This window comes from Haemaphysalis longicornis, unplaced genomic scaffold (genome assembly GCF_048455015.1).
Source record: "Haemaphysalis longicornis isolate Haplotype H1 unplaced genomic scaffold, Haemaphysalis longicornis Haplotype H1 scaffold_1, whole genome shotgun sequence".
Taxonomy (NCBI): domain Eukaryota; kingdom Metazoa; phylum Arthropoda; class Arachnida; order Ixodida; family Ixodidae; genus Haemaphysalis; species Haemaphysalis longicornis.
Window position 1 is genome coordinate 459,741,613 of NW_027526203.1, and position 19,981 is coordinate 459,761,593.

General features: G+C 50.1%; 1 non-coding gene across 1 annotated transcript; it reads right to left on the reverse strand.

Moving 5' to 3' along the window:
* Positions 1–1,475: 1,475 nt before the first annotated feature.
* Positions 1,476–1,549, reverse strand: Trnat-cgu (transfer RNA threonine (anticodon CGU)). Its single transcript has one exon. It is a non-coding gene; the product is annotated as a tRNA-Thr (tRNA).
* Between the last annotated feature and the right edge of the window lie 18,432 nt (positions 1,550–19,981).

Genomic DNA, 19,981 nt, shown 5'->3' on the forward strand with positions numbered 1-19,981 from the left:
GTTGTGATACCATTTTTCGGCAAGTCCCCTCAAAGAAAAACTCACGTTATTTAGCTTCATAGCATCGTCCCACTTATTGTGCGCGCTTACCCTCTCGTAAGTCGAAAGCCAATCTTCAATGTCCTGGTCGTCTGCGCCAGTGAACATCGCCGGGTCACGCTCGCGGATCACCCCGGAGCAGATGACAGCCGATGGTGAAGGCGATGTCGTGTTTCGGGCGTCGCTAGGCATGGCTGACTCAGCGGTAGAAGGCAAGGTGCGACTCCGGAGTTCCAGGCTTGCGGGAACACGGGGTGCAACTGAGGAGCGGGACGAGGATGGAATCCGCACACTCCACCAAAATTATGGGGAGGTTTATTGGCAGGACGGCAGCAAGGCGTTGAAACGCAGAGAGGCTCAGCTGAGTCCGAAGGGGTTCTGCCGTGCGCGCTCAGCTCTCGAGACAACAAACTGGTGATGATGATCTTGAGTCTTGCCATGATGATGATGCAGGTAGCAGGAGGTAATACGCTCCGCTGGCTGTTCTTCCAACTTCACGGCTGTGTAGCTGCGCTGATAGCGTTACGTCGATGGTGGCAAGTCTTCCTCGTTACAATATATATATATATATATATATATATATATATATATATATATATATATATATATATATATATATATATATATATATATATATATATATATATATATATATATATATTCTTTTTTTTCACCACTTTCTTTTCGACTCAAAAAATTCGTCATCTCTTTCTATGACCCACCACAACCTCCCCTTTGCTTTCTGCGGTTTTCTAGACTGCCAACCCTTATTTTCTGTCCTATATATATATATATATATATATATATATATATATATATATATATATATATATATATATATATATATATATATATATATATATATATATATATATATATATATATAGCGAATCAGAAAATGGGAAATGAGGGGCTCTGTGAACCCTTATTTTCTGTCTATATATATATATATATATATATATATTGTAAGCGCTGGTTAGCGTCCCGACACCAGAGTAATATGCGTCCGGACAATCCCCGGGTAGTTGTACACAAACGCTATGTGCCAAGTACTACCAGAAGGGTATGCGCCAGTGGACTCGTACTCCGGAGGCCTGTCTTCCACATGCAAACATGTTTCATCATCGTCATCAGTTGTCTATCATCATCAACGCCCGTTTTGGTTGTTCTCTGGGTCTCACTCCCTGTCACGTAGGACAAGCCTCGCATAATAAAGACGTTCCCCAAGACTCCTGGCGCGCCTTACAATATATACATATACATATACATGTGTGTGTGTGTGTAGCGAATCAGAATGGGAAATGAGGGGCTCGTTGAATGAAGACGGAAATAAGGATTGGCAGTCAAGAAAACCTCGGAAAGCCAAGGGCAGGATGTGGTAGGTCATTGAAACAGATAAGAAATTTGGAAATACATAAAGAAAGTGGAGGAAAAATGCCCGCCGGGTGGGATTCGAACCCACGACCTCCAGAATACGCATCTGGTGCGATGACCACTACGCTACCGCGGGTCGATTTTCCCCTCCACTTTCTTGGGTATTTATGTTAAGGTTCAAGAGAGTGAATTGCTGGGCTAGTTGGTTCATAATGTTCAGAAAAGGGGTAACCAGCGAGCAGAACGCCGGACAAGAGGAGGAGGCACACACACAACACCGCTGGACTAACAACTGGTTTATTCGGCAGAAACACATCACATTTATACGCCAAAACCTGCGCGCGCGCACACTTTTGAACAACGTGAAGAGCTGAACTACAAAGATGAGAATTCAAATTCCTTTTGTGATAACAACCGAAGGATCACTAAGGCAACTCTGTTTATTTTTTCTTATTAGATACGCTTGTAGCAGTTCGCGCTCACGTCTCGTTTTCCCACGACCGATAGTGCTAGCGTGGGGCACGATTCTGGCAATCTTTAACATGCAAAGCTAAATTTCTTCCCGTGCCCGAGCCTAAGGTTCCTCGGTGCTGCCTCAGGCGTTCATTTAGGCACCCCCCAGTCTGATTGATTGATTGTAGGGTTTAACGCGCCGACGCAACGCGGGCGATGAGGCGCGCCGTAGTGGAGGGCTCCGGATTAATTTTGACCACCTGGGGATGTTTATCGTGCGCCGAAATCTCGTTACACACGGGCGTTTTTGCTTTTTGCCTCCATCAGAAAAGCGGCCGCCGCGGCCGGGAATCGAACCCGCGACCTCGTGCTCAGCAGCGCAACGCCTTAGCCACTGAGCCACCGCGGCGGGTCACCCCCCAGTCTGCCCAATGTATATTTTTCCACAGGACAACGGGATATAATAAACTGTGGGACTCATAAAAACTGTGGGAAAGAACGGGAACATAGCTGCCACTATGTAGGCGTACCTTGCCCATGGCAACGTTGTAGCCATATTGGTCACGTTGATGTTCCATCTTTGCACAAAGCGGAGAAAAAGTGCGGCGCCAAAAACATCCAGGCATGCGTCGGAGAAAAAGAAAAAAATCCGGGAGCTTTCTGCCGCAGAGAACCGAACGGCACACAAACAAAAAGCGCAGCAAACAACGTTCAAGGGAAATGTCCGTTGACGACGAACACAAGCGCCTGTCACACGTGAAACTCGTTGCGGCAAAGGGATGCAGGTGATTCGAATGCCACGTCATGAACACCGCTTCGATAGGAAGGCCTCACAGCCAACGCCGACCGGCGTATCCCATTCATGCGATTGACTAGACGTGCCTAATTTCTATCTTTGTATGCCCATGTGTTCTGGTATGCAACCGGGCCAATCCTGCATGAATAGAACCCACATTTCTCCCCCGAATTTCCCCATCTCGTATCAACACCTAGGCTCCCTGGGTGTGCATCTGACCCCGTCCCTTGGTATCCCCCGTTTCGTTTGCGTTCAACCTGTTCTCTGTCTTCCGAATGAAATGCCGTGCGCAACTCCGCTGTTTTTCTCGCGCTAGAGAAAGCCGGAGAGATTTTTTTTATTATATGTATACATTGCTTGAAGTATACATCCTACATGAAACGTGTACATGTCACTGGCGAAAACAAAACAAGGACGAAGGAAGATGCAACCGGGACTATCGCTACAATTTTTTTTTCTTTACGTGCAGTTGTTTCGAGATAGACGACACGCTCACTTCTTATCCTTACACCTGATCTATGTTGTCTTTCTTGGAACTCTTCCTAATGCTGACCTACATTTCCTTTCAAGCTGCTTTGCAAGAACTTAATGGCCGGACAAGTAAACACAGATACTCCTACAAATACGCGAGCGCGTGCTTGCCGGCAAACCCAGCTTGACGTCAGGATAGCCACCGATAGCTCGCAACACCGCGATGTTACGAGCGGCACTATAGTCGTCAGATAACGATGTAACGCACGTGCACCTCTCCAACCAAGCATTGAAGAAAGCCGCATGCACCCTTTTGTCTTCTTAGGGACATATGTGATAGTGCAAACAGCGCTCATTTCTACGTATAAACGCAAGGTGCTGTGATCGCTGATGTCTTTATCTCGCACCACGGCAGGATACGATAGGCGAATGCAACCCCGATCATCCAGTAGTGCCGGCGATTTGATGGTGCAAGCAGTATATGTGGGTGTTTTAACAGCGGAGTTGTTGTAGGTCATAACTTTTCATAAGCCCTGTGTAGGTCGTCTTACCGCGAGCTTCCTTGCAGACAGTGCTTCCCAGACCCATCGGTAGAGGGCGCAGTTGCCACGCAGGGACGGAGCAATGTGGAAAGGGGTAATGGTTCCGGGGCCCTATTCTCGACTGCACAAATTGCCGGCAATTCGCCCATGTTTTTTTTGCGTAAGCACGACGTAAGCAATCAGTGACGTGCTGCACCTATAGCTATGACGACATGCAGTGTAATTTGACGAGTCACTCATAAAGATCGCTACCAAAGTATCAAATATTGTGCAAGAAAGATATAAAAACACTTGGCATGTACTATAAAAATTAAGACGGTAGCTGAGGCTGACAAGAAAAACACATTTCTGGAGGTCAAATTTGGCTTCAACACCACAAGGCGATCGAGTAACGTTGATCCAAAAGCGAGCGAAAGGCGGATGTCGAGCTAAAGAACATCACACAATTTTTTTACCGTATTTATTTATTTCTTTCAATCGCTTTTAGTAACATAACTGGGCTCTCTGCTTCAATGCAAGCTTTGTTGCGTTATCACCTTCCCTGCCGCCACCGCCGCCACGCAATCGTCTGTTGCTATCTTACAAGTTTATGGCGTGATCACAGAAAAAGACGGCCGCGACCATCGCTTCTATGACCCATAAGAGCAGCGAAGCGCTACGCCTGATAACCGCGGAGCGCACCGATGTCGCCGATTCACTCATTCGTCAGGCTCGACTTCAATCAGCGCTGTAATGAACCAAATAGTCACCTTTCTTTGTTATTTTTCTCTTGAGTTCGATCATGTGACCCAACAGCTTACTAGGACGAGTATGGACAAATGCCGTGCATTGGGTTCTCTTTGTCATGGAAAGGCTTGTACGGCCCTCTTAAGTTGCGGTTACGCCAAACAAATAATTTTTATTTTATTGCCAAACATAAAAGCAAAATACTGCACGTTATTTGTATGCTCCATGAACGCTGACTTGGAAGCAGTTGAAACTATAATTTGTTTCGGTAGGAAACATGCTTTAAACAGCGCGCATGCGAAACTGCGCCTGCTGCAAATTGCCGCACATTTCGCGGCGCCGTAAGCCGGGGCGCCCTATTTTGCTTGTATTTTGCGACAAAAACAGCCGCCATTTTCAAGCTGTTACGTAGCATTACGTCACTTTTATGCAGGCTGAAGTTGCCAATGCATGACGTAATCGTTCCCGCCAACTGTTTAAATTACGTCACGCCTTCTCAGCCAATCACAGAGGGGGGGTGTATTACAAGCAGTATTGTTGTTGAATATCAAAGACATGCTTACGTTGTCATGTCCGCTGCATTTAGTCTGGTTTTTCATTGCCGGCCAAGAATTATGCGCCTTTAGTAACGAGAAATAAGGCAAACTTTAGAACTGGTATCCGTAAACGAGATGAAACGTCAAAATGACGACAGTACACACAACCGCTCTGTCAACCGGAAGCAAGTGACGAAAATTGAAAGCCAATCAGAAAAGACTTCCGGCAAATTGCCAGAATTGTCGACCATTTGTGCAGTCGAGAATAGGGCCCCGGGTCTCACATTTGCGAATGCTGCACTCTGCTTAAAATCAGACGTTCTATCAGGCCTTGAAGTGAACCAGAGAACGGTAGGCCGTTTGGCCTTAGGCGCGCATGGAAAAACAACTAACGAAGCAGTTCAGGGAGATATGGGCTGGGCGTCGTTTGAAGTTCGAGAAGCACAGAGTAAAAGATGTTTTGAGAGGAGGTTGAGAGCAATGGATCAACGTAGGTGGGCAGCTAGGGTGTTTTGGTACCTATACCTGAAAAGCGTGGACACGCAGTGGTTAAGGAGGACTAGAAGGGTAACGATGAAATACGGAAAGAACAGTGGAAGATCCAAAACAGCCAAGGTAACCAGAAAAGAGGCAAGGCAGATATAAACGGATAAATGGAGGGAAAAAATGGAAGCTAAAACGTCGTTAGAGATGTACAGGGCTGAGAAATTGGACATCAGAAAGTAAATTTTCTACGATAATTCCCAGGGCAGTGCTTTGCTTTTTGAGGCTAGAGCAGGTTGCTTGCGAACTAAGAGCTTTGTGGGCAAGTATTCACAAAATTATGGGGTATGCGTGGTCTGCGGAAAAGAAACAGAAACTATGCGGCACATAGTGCTAGAATGCTAGGGTATCCATCCAAATCTACATGAGGGAAATATTCGGCTTCCAGAAGCCCTAGGATTTAAGGGCAGCGCAGAGGAAGTTAACTTCAAGGCTGTCGAGGCGACGAAAAGAAGATTAGAGTTCTGTTGGACGAAATGCAGAGAGGGGAATATTGCCCAGGACAGTTACCACCTGTAAAAAAAAAAAGTATTCTGGGCCTAATAAGTTTTTGTGCCTGCCCTAAGCAGCGCTAGTTTTAAACCAAGAGTATAAAACCGGTATAATAGTCCTTTTTGATAAGATGACACGTGATCAGCCCGCGACAAAGGGGAAACCAATAGCAATCATCGTCATCGGCGAGTTCCTCCCTATCCCGCTAGGGGAACCCTCGCCGCTGACGTTCAGCTACCGATTCCTTCGCGCAAACCGCAGAATTCGCGCGGCCATGGCGCCGCCGTTCTCGGGTGAGCGCCCGTGGTCGTTTTAGCAGACACATGAGAACCACCGCTCCGCCGTTTCAGCAGATTTCCCACTGGGTGGAACTCGGTTTAATTTTTAGAGAGCGAGCTCTTAAACGCCCGCTCCTGAGGTTTGGCGTCGCCATCATCCCTCGATGTAAGCGAGCGAACGAAGAGGACGCCGCCGGTAGACGAAATGTAGCGAGCAGGAAAGCGAAAGAGGAAAGTATGGCGAAAGTGTGAGGGGGAGGGTCGTATGCCGAGGCCGCGCAAGACATGCGTGGGAAAAGCACCCCTTGGCGTTAGTGGCGCCCAAGAGAGCAGACGAAAAACCAGGCATCCATGAAGGCAAGCGTCTTGTTCTTTCAAGTTCACAAAAAGCACAGACTCCCAGCACGCGCTGCGTGCTGCACGTACATCGGTCCTTCGTCGTCCTCTTCGTTGAATGGCTCATCCGAACCACACGACATTTGCGCGGGAGGTTTCAACACGATTTACAACAACATTCTCGGCGGCGGCGGCGCGCTGAGATATAACGCCAGGGTAACGCGCATTGTCGTGCGTTTGCCGATCACGCGGTCACTTCCTGAGACGCAGCAGCTATGCGCCGTGGCCGAGAAAACTGCAGTTGGCGTTGCGCTCAAATTTTGCATTAGGGAGTATCGTAATCGTCAGGCAAGTTTTTGTTCGTCCTTTAAAGCAGGCATTGTACCAGCTCTCTTTCTCGATTACGTGTAAGCTATTATTGTATCAGAGTCCCTCGTTGTATTTATTGGCGTGGCGTGCATGCTGACAACCACGTGTGTGCGCCGCCACACCGATGCCTCCGCATCTCAGTTCCTAAGGCGACGTCGTATGCACGGGCCATGGAGGAAAGAAAAGCTTAGGGGAGGCCCTGAAGTCACCTCTACTGAAGCCGGAAAAGTCGTTTTTAGAGGTAGGTCCTGTTTGCGGGTGTTTGCGCGCACACGCTACATTCTTCCCTCACGCTGTCTTCTGGGCGCTCGCTCCACTGTCCTCAGCTTCGTCTCCGCCTGCCGACCATTGGCTACCGGCTGTGCCGCGCAGTGTCGTTGGGCCTCGGTGGGCCGTCCTTCGGCGCCGTTGCTAGGACACCCGATGAGCGTGACCCCCAATTAGCGCGAAAAAACCATGTGACTTCCTCCACACTTCTCCCAGATGCGCCGGTGACCGCCGGGGCCTTTCCTAAGCTTTTTATTAAAGCAAAGCTTTGTAGCTCTATCAGCCAAGCGTTCTTCCGTGGCGTGCGGGACAACAAGCTCCCAAAGCGGCGGAGGCGGTGGCGGAGGGAGGGGGGGGGGGGGGAGTGCGAAGGGGGGGTGCGGAGGGTGCGGAACGCTATAGTATTAAACCAAGAGTGTAAAACATGGGTATATATTAGTCGTTTTTTGGTAAGATGATATGTCATCATCCCGCTACAAAGGGGAAACCAATAGCAATCATCATCATCATTGGGTGTCACTCATCGAGCACACTAGAGATGGCGCGGCGAATTACCCAGCGTTCCCCGCGCTGAAGTGCCTGCTCCCCGGCGGCGGCGGTACGGCTTTGTCGTCTGCTTTAGCGACGGTTGTTTTGGGCCTGTTTTGGTGCAGCTTCGCGTCCATTGCGCGCTGACTTCGCACGGCTTGATTAACTTGTTCCACAGCACCTCCTGGGTAACCCGGACCCGACGGAATTAAGTGGTCGTACGGCAAACATACGTTAAGGATCGGTTTGCAGGGAGGGCAAACAAGATGTACAAACCACATGCAGACAAGAGAAACGCTACCTTTTGCGCACTGCTTGCCACAAATGGGACCCCGTTTTCTAAATTGTTGATTACCAATTCGGTTGTGTTTTAAGAGGTATTACAAAAGGCGAAAGTAGCAACTGGTTCTGATAAAAAGTGATTATAAAAGTTCCCTCACCTTTCTCGCAATTATCAAACTTACTAAAGTAACTAGTTTAAATCGGTATAAATGGGAATCACTAAGCTCACATGCCGAATTGTTTCGGTGTCTGCGCTTGTGTCGACCGATGGTGTAGCCCCAAGCTAGCACATCAGGATGGCTAGGTTCCGCTGCCTCACTCTTCGAAAGACGCTCCTCTCCGTTTTCTTTCTCCCGAAACACGGCGGGGCTACAGCGGCGACGTCCGCCGCCGTAGCCTGGCCGTGGTCGACGCTGATGCTACGTTCTGGACGTCGCCTCCGCGAATTCCAGGTAACGGCTTGCAGAATCTCTGGCTTCACTCTTTGTGGAGCCACATGTGTGAATTCAAGTGACGTCGCATGGGCAATTGTTGTGGGTGTCGTTTAAATCTTTGCTTTCCAACCACCTTCACAGCGTGGATTGGAGCCAATTTTTTTGCCCCTCCCCACCTCAGTGCACTAATGCCGTCCGCGTTCTGCGCTCCTTGTGGGATTTCGCCCGCGAGGCTAACATCGTGAGACGCTCTGTTGGGTGGCAAAACTTCGCCGTGTAAATGCTACCCATTCAATAAACACTTTCTCTCTACCCCTCTCCCATCGGCGAGTAACCGCCATCATCCTTTAAAGCAACAAATACAGCAATGACGATCTAATAAAACGAGGTGGTGTTCGTAAGAATGGGTTTCGCCATTATGAATGCTACAAACGTCAAGCGCCCATCCTCTGGTGTAGGCCGTATAATTAGCTATACAACTGGCACATCCGAATGAGCTGAATGCGTGGATACAAGTCTTCAGCTGGGGACAAAACTTCCCAGCTAAAGACTTGTATCCACGCATTCGGCTTCTTCGGATGTGCCAGTTTGAGCCCCGCGTGGCAGTGGTGGCAGAGGAGGAAAGTTCAACTCGCCCATCGTCGCTGTGTGCGCAGGCCCGGTTGACCTTGAACGGCCTGAACCGCCTAGGTTGGCGGTTCCTCGGTGGATAAACGCACATTCAATGCATTGCTCGCTGGGAAGATGTACGCTAACGAGGCTGCAACACCGGCGGCCCTACGGCGTCCCGGCACTAAGGCCTCGTGCTATTGAAACATCTAGTCAATGCGCCGCTTCGCTTGGAAAGTGTTCGCGTAGCGGTGCATCGTCATTTAAAACAGCGCAGAAGGATAACTCCGCCCGTGCTTCTCTGCTGCAACTGTACTCCTCCTTCGAAACAATTTTTATACAATCACCTTAATAACGACTACGCGTAATAGCTCCCTGTCGGTTCGTTGATGCTTTGAGCTCAGTGCAATTACGACATTCTACACCAGTTATGCGTGGTTGGGGATTCGATCGGATTCGCCAGTGCGTCACTCTGAGGTGGTAACATGAGGAACAGTGATTGTTTTTAATCACATAAAAGAGAGCACTGACGATGCTACGGAAGCAAACTTTAATTAAGCAGTTTACTTCGCTTTAACACAAATTCAGGCTCCACGCCTTCACTGCCCAGATAATTCACAGGCCATGCGTGGCAATTACAATCAGCATGGGCAGCTTTACGACTGCTACACACACGGATTGGTCAAACGTTGTATGCAGCGTCATTGAATCTGTCCGCACGGACTACTCTGCGTAATTAACTTGCTGCTGAAAATGATACGACAGGCCAAGCCCTGTCTTGCACCTTTACTCTGTTGTCTGGTATGTCGAATGTCCCCTTGGATATTTTGCCTTGAAAGATTATAATCTACCAGTGTAGACTACCTTGAAGGTCGTCTTCGGTGACTTCTTAGCATCTGAGAATTTGGAGACTGCTAGGATCAATAATGTCGTGCCGCACCCTACCTCAACCCATAGAAGCGCTCAGAAGCTTCTTCTAAGCCTGCAGGCCTTCTACCCATCGCCACAAGACAGCCACATTATAAATGTCGATGAGCGCGTGGCTTAACTAAATAGACGACGTGGATTAAAATTCAATCACTCAAAATGCAATTAATGTGTCGAGGTGTAGGTCAGACCATCTCAACCCACCTATTATTTTTGTTCGGGTCTAGTATTTTTTTCATATTTGTCTGCACTATTAACTTTATAACCCACTGAATTTTAAATCTCCCTTTCCCGGGCGCCTTACTTGCTCAAGCAAGACATTAAATGGACTGTGTCTTCACATCTTTCAAAAAACCTTTCGAAATCGAAAAAGAAAAACGTGCGAAGTGGTCCGTCTAAGAACGTTTACCGCTGTAAGTAACAATCAGACAAAAAAGAGACACTCAAGACATTTTTCTTGCGCAAGCAATTTTTTGTTCGGTGAGCAGAGAAAAAAAAAGCATTTTGTGACCATCTTTGCCAGGAGGTGGGGTAGCTATGCTTTTTTCTCCACATCTGCTGTAAGTTACATGATAATAAGGGCTCTGCTAATATAAATAGTAGGTATGGAAATGTCGTCGAAACAATTTTCTTAATGCAGAGTGCGTGTATGGTTCACATGTGGGGTTCTCAATAAATTTTGACTTAACGTTAAAAAGGTGCCACGCACAGGCCACCGCTGCATCGCATATTGATAGTATCCGGGTGCCAGTGGCAAGAATCAATCAGGGACCGTCCCTTTGATCTCAATCCTATTGCGTAAATATCTGCACAAAGAACGACGTCAGACAACTGAAGACTTTTCATCTGAGACCTGGCAGCTTTCTTGCTTGCTTTTGTTTCTTTTCTCTTCTTTTTTCCCCGAAAAATATTTTAGACTGCATCTACTGCGTAATATTGCGATTCCTCCCACATACGTTGGCGGGGTTGTTATTGTTTGGACCCCTGCTAATCCAAAGTCAGTTTTCGATAATCTTCAGCTTGTTAAAGCGAGCCTGACACTATTATTTTGATGCCTGTTCTAGGCTGTGGGACATTGGCGAAGGCGCTCTTGCACCGATCTCCGTCGCCTTTGCCATATAGTGGTAGCGTGGTGGACGAGTGGCCAGCAGAAGATCTGTCTCGGTGATGACGATAAAGAGCCGAGAGCAAAACTTAACTGGTTTACGGCATGGCGAGATGAACAGCGATGATTACAGGAGCAGCACTCTGGCGTGTTTACATTACTCGAGCAGGGTAACGCCAGGATCCGATGCCGCCGGTGAACTGAATGGCGCTCGAAGAGAACGCGTATTTACAACCGAAAGCGCTAACTGACTTTTGCGCACGCTGCTAAAAAGTGCAAACACAAAACCCAAGTCCCGTGTCTGTGGACGTCGGCTCCGCAATTTATCGACCGTGTGGTTTTATAACTGCTCCACCGAGGTAAATCACCTCAGTATCCGATTCGTGAACTTATCCGCTTTCACGGGACACCAGTTTTATGTTCCTGTGCCTCTCCAAACGCCACCGGCGAGTTATCTTCTTGGACGCGCCAGCATTCCGCCGCTAAGCCTCGCTAGGAGTTTGGAAGACCGGGCGAGCCGGCGCAGCGCGACGCTCAGCTGCCGGCAGCTCCACTTCTACCTCCAGCAACATGAGTACCGTTGAAGTTCCCGGTGAGTCCATTTATCCCGAAGAGTATCACAATGGCGTGGGTTGGATGGACGGCTTTCGCCGGCGAAGCCAAAAAGCTCTTCTTGAGCTAAACCCATAGCTGCTGAGAACAAAGGAAAACATGGCGCCGGCACCGCAGCTGTTGGCGGGAGGGGCCCAGGCGACGTTCCCTCATCACTCAACAGAAGGTGCGAATGAGTTCGCAAGGCCCGAGAGCTCCCTCCTACTGACATAAAAGTAGTTATGCGACCCAAGAATAATCTTGACTTGAACAAGACCAGCCAGGCGACGCTCTTCGATAACATCTGCTCCACGGCTGGCATCCCTCGTGAGACAGTGTTGCGTCTTGTAGCGAGTTGTAGCGACCGCAGTCTGCTGGTAGCGGGGCCGGTCGCCGTCGCTTCGTCGAGCCAGGACTAGGGGAGAGCTTAGAGCAAACTCAACGGGTTTATTTACATTTTTACAGTGAGTTGTCGAGATGAAGACAGAAGACAGATCTTGGCGGGCCGCAGCACGCCCTTTTTGTTGACCCCCGATCCCTAGTTCCCTAGGTTGGGGATCCCCATACAAAACAATGCGGACCAATGGTGAGGTGTAAGTTCCTCGCTGTGAAGCACCGCCCTCGGGTAGGGACACGCCTTTCAGGTATGTCGACAGATGCACGGCACACACACACACACACACACACCCTTGCCACTCGTCAGGAGCATCTAGTCGGTGTTGCTGTAGTAGAAGGGGAAGAACGGAAGACGCGCGAGCGCCTCGTATCTTTTTGGTGTCCGCCGCGCGCTGCGTTCCCACGGTGGGGTTCTCACACATACTTCCCAGGGAGCTAACAAGGTTCGTGGAATCACTCGGAAGGGTTAATGGCTTGACCATTGCCATGCCTTCTTCGCTGTGCTGCCGCCGCCACTGGGTCCCATTGTCCGGTCGTCGCCGTCTGGGCTTTCCGTGACGCGCACACGCGTTCAGTTGCTTAGGCCGGGGGACGAGCGGCGGCTCCTTAATCCCTTTTGGGCAACAACACTAAACACCGCTCAAAAGCCGCTGTCAATCAGTGGCCGCCGCCGCGGTGTCGGCTTCCTTTCGTTTCCGTCGACAAGCGGTGGGGAGGTCGACCGGCGGGTGACTGACCCGCGCAAACATGGCGCCGGTGAGTCATAACAGCTCCTCCGCCGACGGGAAGATCTCGGACGTCGTGTAGTATCAGCTGCTCGACGGGAGAGATCACCGTAGCAGCATTCTTTCAGCACCATTGAAACCACAAAGACCAACCTCCCGAACCAGCAAGAGCCGGCAATGAGTTTTCGGCAACCAGGCTGCTCTTTCAAAGGTGCTACAATGCACCTACGCTTTTCAATTTTTTTTTCATATGGCAACCACACCAATACTCTTGCTCACAGCTAAAAGCTTAGACTGAGTTACTCACAACACTACTCAAAACCATTACTGAAAACGTTCCTCAACTGAAAACAAAAGAACGCGAAAGAAAAGCTAGAAGGCTCTGCTTAATGTGTCAACATTGGCATTGGCAGAACCCTTCTTATACTTCACAGTGAAGTTAAGCTCCTGAAGCGCAAGGCTCCAGCGTAGTAGTCGCGGATTCTTTCCCGACATTTGCGAGAGCCATGTCAGCGGGCAGTGGTCAGTGACGAAGACGAAAGAAGTTCCGTAAAGGTAGCAGGCTAATTTTTGGGTGGCCCACACAATGCAGGCACATTCTTTTTCTGACGCACTGTAGGCCTCCTCGCGAACTGAGAGTTTCCTGCTGGCGTACAGCACTGGGTGCTCGTTCCCGTTCTCATCCTCCTGGCAGAGTATTACTCCTAAGCCCCTATTGCTGGCATCGCACTGCACAATAAAGGGACGATCATAGTTCGGTGCCTGCAGTACGGGTGAGCTAACAAGAGCCGCTTTGAGGCCTTGGAAGGCACTCTCCATTTCCGGGCTCCAAACTACCTTTTCGGGGGCCTTCTTGCGCAGTGCATCCGTTAACGGAGCGGCTACTTCCGAGTACTGAGGAATGTAGCGCTGATAATACCCCGTCAGTCCCAAAAAGGAGCGGATAGCAGTCTTGGTTTCTGGCTGCGGGAATTCACTAACCGCCTCTACTTTCAACTCGTCAGGTCGCCTCCTTCCCTGCCCTACCACGTGCCCTAGGTACCGTACTTCGGCGCGAGCTAGCTGGCACTTAGCCGGCTTCGCTGTCAGTCCAGCGTGCGTCAAACGACTAAGGACATCGCTAAGGTGGTATAGGTGATCTTCCCATGTATTGGAGTAAATAGCAATGTCGTCTAAGTAGGGAACAGCGTACCCTTCAGCCCCCTGCAGAACTCGGTTCATTAGCCTTGAAAAGCAAAATTGGGCGTTCTTAAGACCAAAACTCAAAACTAGGGGCCGAAATGTGCCCGTCGGTGCCACAAAGGCTGCATACTCACTAGCTCGTTCAGACATTGGAACTTGCCAATAGCCTCTTACTAAGTCCAAAGTCGAGACGTATTTTGCAGCACTCACTTTTTCGACCAGCTCCTCCACGTTGGGTATAGGATAGGTCTGGTCCTTCGTTATCGCGTTAAGTTTGCGATAATCCACGCAAGGTCGTGGATCCTTGCCAGGAACCTCTACTAGTATCATGGGGGACGTGCAGGTGCTTTCGCATGGTTCAATAAGCTTAAGCTCCAGCATTCGATCTACTTCTTTTTTCAAGATCTCCTGCTGCCGCGGGGCTAACCTGTACGGCCTCGACTTCACGGTGGTGTCAGAAGTTAGTTCAATGTCATGAGTGATGACCGTAGTTCGCCCTGGCCTTTCCGAGAAAACTGTGATGTGTTCTGACAACAAGTTACGTAAGTCGACTTGCTGCGTCTCAGTCAAGCCCTCAGTAGGTGCCACGGCTTTCATGACGTCGGTAACCTCCATTGATCTTCCAACCTCAACCAAGCCTGGAATTTCAGGCGTTAGCTCCTCCGGGCTATTAAGAGCCAAGTTCACCTTCTGCACTTCTCCCACATAGCGCTTCATTAGATTGTGGTGATAAATTACAACCTCTCGGCGCCTTCCTTTCCGTTCCAGTGCATAATTTGTGTCCGAGAGCTTTTTCACAACCCGAAAGGGCCCTTCCCATTGAACCTCCAGCTTATTTGCTCGCGAGGGGCGCAAGACCATCACCTGATCCCCTTCCTGATAAGCTCTCAGTTTCGCGTTTCGATCGTAGTAGCTCTTGGCTCTACTTTGGGCCTCTCTCATGTTCGCCTCAGCCATGTCGCGAGCGCAACGCAATCTTTCCAACAATTCGAGAATGTACTCGACCACCGTAGGGTCGGTACCTTTCGACTCCCAGGTTTCGCGCAAAAGTCGCAGTGGAGACCTGAGCGTCCTTCCGTAAACCAGCTCCGCGGGGCTGAAACCCGTCGCTTCATGAGTGACCGATCTCAGCGCAAACAGCATTGCTGGGAGACAGGCATCCCACTGACACTTCTTTTCAAAGATAAGGGCTCGCAGGATTCGCTTCATCACGGAATGACACCGCTCTACACTGTTGGACTGTGGGTGGTAAACTGAGCTGTGGATTATTTTCATTCCACACTTCTCGAGGAAGCCCGTAGTCAGAACGCTGGTGAATACTGAACCCTGGTCGCACTGTATCTCCTGAGGAAAGCCCACTCTCGAAAAAATAGACAGTAGTGCGTTGACTACTTCTACTGAGCTTTGCTCCTTCATTGGGATCGCCTCTGGAAATTTGGTTGCTGGACAAACGGCGGTAAGCAAATACCGGTAGCCTGACTTTGTCGCTGGGAGTGGTCCCACAACGTCTATTACCAGCCGGCGAAAGGGCTCCGAAATGAGCGGAACAAGCTTAAGTGGTGCCTTTCCCTTCTCGTTCGGTTTTCCCACTCTCTGACAGGTGTCACACGCTCTTACGTGGTCCTCAACTTCTTTGAAGCATCCTGGCCAATAAAACTCCGTTAGGAGCCTATCTTTGGTCTTCCGAGCTCCTAAATGCCCCGACCAACCAACTCCGTGACAGAGCTCAACAATGTCATGCCGATACTTAGCCGGCACTACAATCTGGTCAAACGTGCGACCTTTTGCATTCCGGTAGTGGCGGTACAAGATGCCATTTTTGACGGGAAAACTGACATTCTTCCTCGCCACCCCTTCCCTGACGGTGTTCCAAATCTCCTTAAGGCTGGGATCGCTGTTTTGCTGCTCGATAAGCTCGTCTCTGGTCACTTTCCCCAGTACATTGCCTAGTGACTTTGATACAGGCAACACGAGCAGCCCCTCTTCCGTTTCCCTTTCAGCTATATCAGCGCTAGTCTCCTCCTCTGATCCCTCTCTCTCTTTTTCAGCCGGTGACGGGACAGTAGGCTCCGCTGTGCTGACTCCAGCTGGTGTTGCTGTACGCCCGGCGAAACTCGGTTCTTGCCGCTCTAGTTCGGCTGCTAAAGCGCGTGCTTTAGCTCTAGTCAAGGCTTGGACTGTTCCCTCGTGAAAACTTTTCCCTTGCTCTCTAAGCAGACGGTCGGTCCGATTCGAGAACAAGTAGGGGTATTGCGAGGGTAGCTTGTCTGACACCGCCGCTTCCGTCTCTACTTCTCCGAACGGCCCAGTGATGACTACTCGAGCTACCGGGAGACAAATGCTTCCATCTTCCAAAACCGGCTTAATCCATGCGCACTTGCCATTGTAGTCTGCTTGTGTCACGTAGTCCGGGTGCACCAGATCAATGGTTGCCCCACTGTCTCGTAAGACGCGGCATGGCTTTCCGTTCACGGTTAGATTAAAAAGGTACGGACTAAGTAGCTCCTCGCTAGTAGCAGAGTCACAAGTATACGAAAGGGCTGGCCTGGGCCTACGACATCCTATGGCAATGTGACCGACCTCCTTGCATTTGTAGCAGGTAGGTGGTTGCCTAGCGTCAAAAGGACTCTTTTTGGGAGAACTATCCGAAGCCTTTCCCTCCTGTTTGTTTTGTGATCCCTGACTACTTGCAGCGAAGTCCACCTTTTTCTGTGCCGTCGTACCTGCGCCAGCCCCCTGCTTTCCCGTCCAAGGTTTTCCTCTATCTCCCGCTTTTGCGGGAGGAACCTCGTCCCTTTCTCCCCGGCGTGACGCGTACTCATCAGCCAAGTCGGCAGCTGCCTGCACTGTTACTACTCCGGCCCTATCTTGGATCCAGAGCTTCATTGGCTCGGAAAGCTTAGAAAAAAACTGTTCCAGAGCCACTACCTCAAGAGCCTTTTCGAAGTTCCCAAAAGCGCTGGCTCCCTTCATCCATTCTACCAAGTTTACCTTCAACTCGTAGGCAAACTCAGAATACGTGCTGCCCTGCTTCTTTGTCAGATTGCGAAACCGCTGCCGGAACGCATCTGACGAAAGTCGGAACCTCTTTAGAAGGCTATCCTTCACTTTGTCGTAATTGTCCGCATCCTCCACCGGAAGCCGCGCGATCACATCCGCTGCTTCACATGGCAGCAAACTTAACAAATTTCGAGCCCATGTGCTACGGCCAAGCTTCGCTTTTTCACAGGTTCTCTCGAAGTTCACAAGAAAGAGGCCCACATCTTGCCCTACTTTGAAGGGTTGCATTAGCTTAGATAAATCACAAAGATTTTGTCTGCCTGCTACCTCCACTCCTTGAATCTCAGCCATCTTCCTCGCTTCCACTTCCAGGCGCAGCTGTTCTACTTCCAGTTCTTTTTGCTTTAGCTGGCACTCCTGTTGCTTTAGCTGGCACTCCTGTTGCTCCCGCTTTTGCTCGCGCTCCTGTTCCTGTTGCTTTTGAATCTCGTTCCACGTTTCTTTGATATCTTCACTGGTGAGATTCAAGCCCTCGATAGCGCGAACAATTTCGTCCTTCTTCATCCCCGAATCTACTTCTGCTCCCAGCTCCTCCCCCAGAATCAGCAGCTGATTCTTCAACAAACGCTTCCAATCCATGACAGAGAACTAGTGTGGTGCGGCTCACTCTCTACCCAGAAGTTCTGGAAACAACTGCTTCTGTGGTAGCCTCTACCAGCGAAAAGATTGCACTTCTATCTTATCAGCCTGGCAACCAAAAAACCAAAGCCAGCACTCACCAGTTCACAGCTGTCAGTCTCCGTGATCTCGGCGTGTTGATCATTCTCCGTCCTCCAGGCTCAGATCCAACCGCTTGCCATCCAGTTGTTGCGTCTTGTAGCGAGTTGTAGCGACCGCAGTCTGCTGGTAGCGGGGCCGGTCGCCGTCGCTTCGTCGAGCCAGGACTAGGGGAGAGCTTAGAGCAAACTCAACGGGTTTATTTACATTTTTACAGTGAGTTGTCGAGATGAAGACAGAAGACAGATCTTGGCGGGCCGCAGCACGCCCTTTTTGTTGACCCCCGATCCCTAGTTCCCTAGGTTGGGGATCCCCATACAAAACAATGCGGACCAATGGTGAGGTGTAAGTTCCTCGCTGTGAAGCACCGCCCTCGGGTAGGGACACGCCTTTCAGGTATGTCGACAGATGCACGGCACACACACACACACACACACACCCTTGCCACTCGTCAGGAGCATCTAGTCGGTGTTGCTGTAGTAGAAGGGGAAGAACGGAAGACGCGCGAGCGCCTCGTATCTTTTTGGTGTCCGCCGCGCGCTGCGTTCCCACGGTGGGGTTCTCACACATACTTCCCAGGGAGCTAACAAGGTTCGTGGAATCACTCGGAAGGGTTAATGGCTTGACCATTGCCATGCCTTCTTCGCTGTGCTGCCGCCGCCACTGGGTCCCATTGTCCGGTCGTCGCCGTCTGGGCTTTCCGTGACGCGCACACGCGTTCAGTTGCTTAGGCCGGGGGACGAGCGGCGGCTCCTTAATCCCTTTTGGGCAACAACACTAAACACCGCTCAAAAGCCGCTGTCAATCAGTGGCCGCCGCCGCGGTGTCGGCTTCCTTTCGTTTCCGTCGACAAGCGGTGGGGAGGTCGACCGGCGGGTGACTGACCCGCGCAAACATGGCGCCGGTGAGTCATAACAACAGTGGCAGAAGACACTCTACGTATCAACACTCTCCGTAACATGCTTGTGGTGAGCACCCCAAGCATTGCCAGAGCGAAGGTGTACGACAGCATCACGCAGATTACGATCGGCACCTCTGCTCATGGAATCAGTGCGTACATCGCACCCCCCGAAGGCACGGCGAAACGCGTCATTCATAACATTCCCAAAACATACGACGAGGAAACCATAACAAGAAGCTTGGTGAACTCCCGCAACCCAACTATTTTACAGGCACGTCGCCTAGGCACCACGCACTCGGTGATTATAGCCTTCGATCATGGGGAGGTGCCGTACTTCGTCTATTACCGAGGGACCGAGTACAAGTGCTATCTCCATAAAAAACGTCACGAAATATGCGAGCGTTGTGGACAGTATGGGCATCGGGTCGACGTGATTCCCAAACCCTGTGGCTACGTGCCGGAACAGTGTTTCATGTGTTGTACGCGTAACCCTGGACCGGGACATCCCTGGGAACCTCGGTGCGCCATATGTGGCCAAGGACACAAAACAGGTGACCGAAAGTGCAAAGAGAAATATCGCACTCCCTACTTAGAGCAGCGCAGGAGATGGGATCGCGAACTATCTCGCCGCCGCCGGTCCCAAGAGCGCGCCACGACATCGATGAGCATAGGGACCGGGCAGCTGGACGGGTGGCGCCACCACTCGGCGCTCCCCTCGTCAGTGGAATGAGCCGGTGCATTGGACTACACAGCCTCCCGTTGTTTTTGTCGTGTTTGCTTCGGTGCTTCGTATGTTTTGGTGGCGTTGTGAGCAGACATGTGAGCTGAAACGAAGTCTAAAAATATGTGTTGGGTTATTAGATGCAGTAATGACTACGTAAACTTGTCGGACGCGTCTAAAGTTGGGTATCGGCTGCAATGGCATGAGCGCTTTTTACAGCGATCTGCGCTTGGCTACACCCGTTCTGAGTACGAATAAAACTACTATTATTAGTATTATTGTCTTCTTAAATACACTCACGGCTACGCAAACTTATTGGATGCTTGTAAGTTTGGGGAAGGGCTACATTGACACGAGCGCTTTTTGCAGCGCTCTGCGCCTGGCTGCGCGCGATCTGAGTAGGAATAAAACTATTAGCAATATTAGAATTCTTTTCTACCACTTTAAATTATATTCACTGGTTTCAATGACTACGGTTTCCACGCGCTGGGATACCTCGATACGTGTGCTTTAAATAGAAAGGCACCTGCATACGAGATGGATTACCGTGTAGCCGTAGAAATGTTGCGGTAGTTTACACT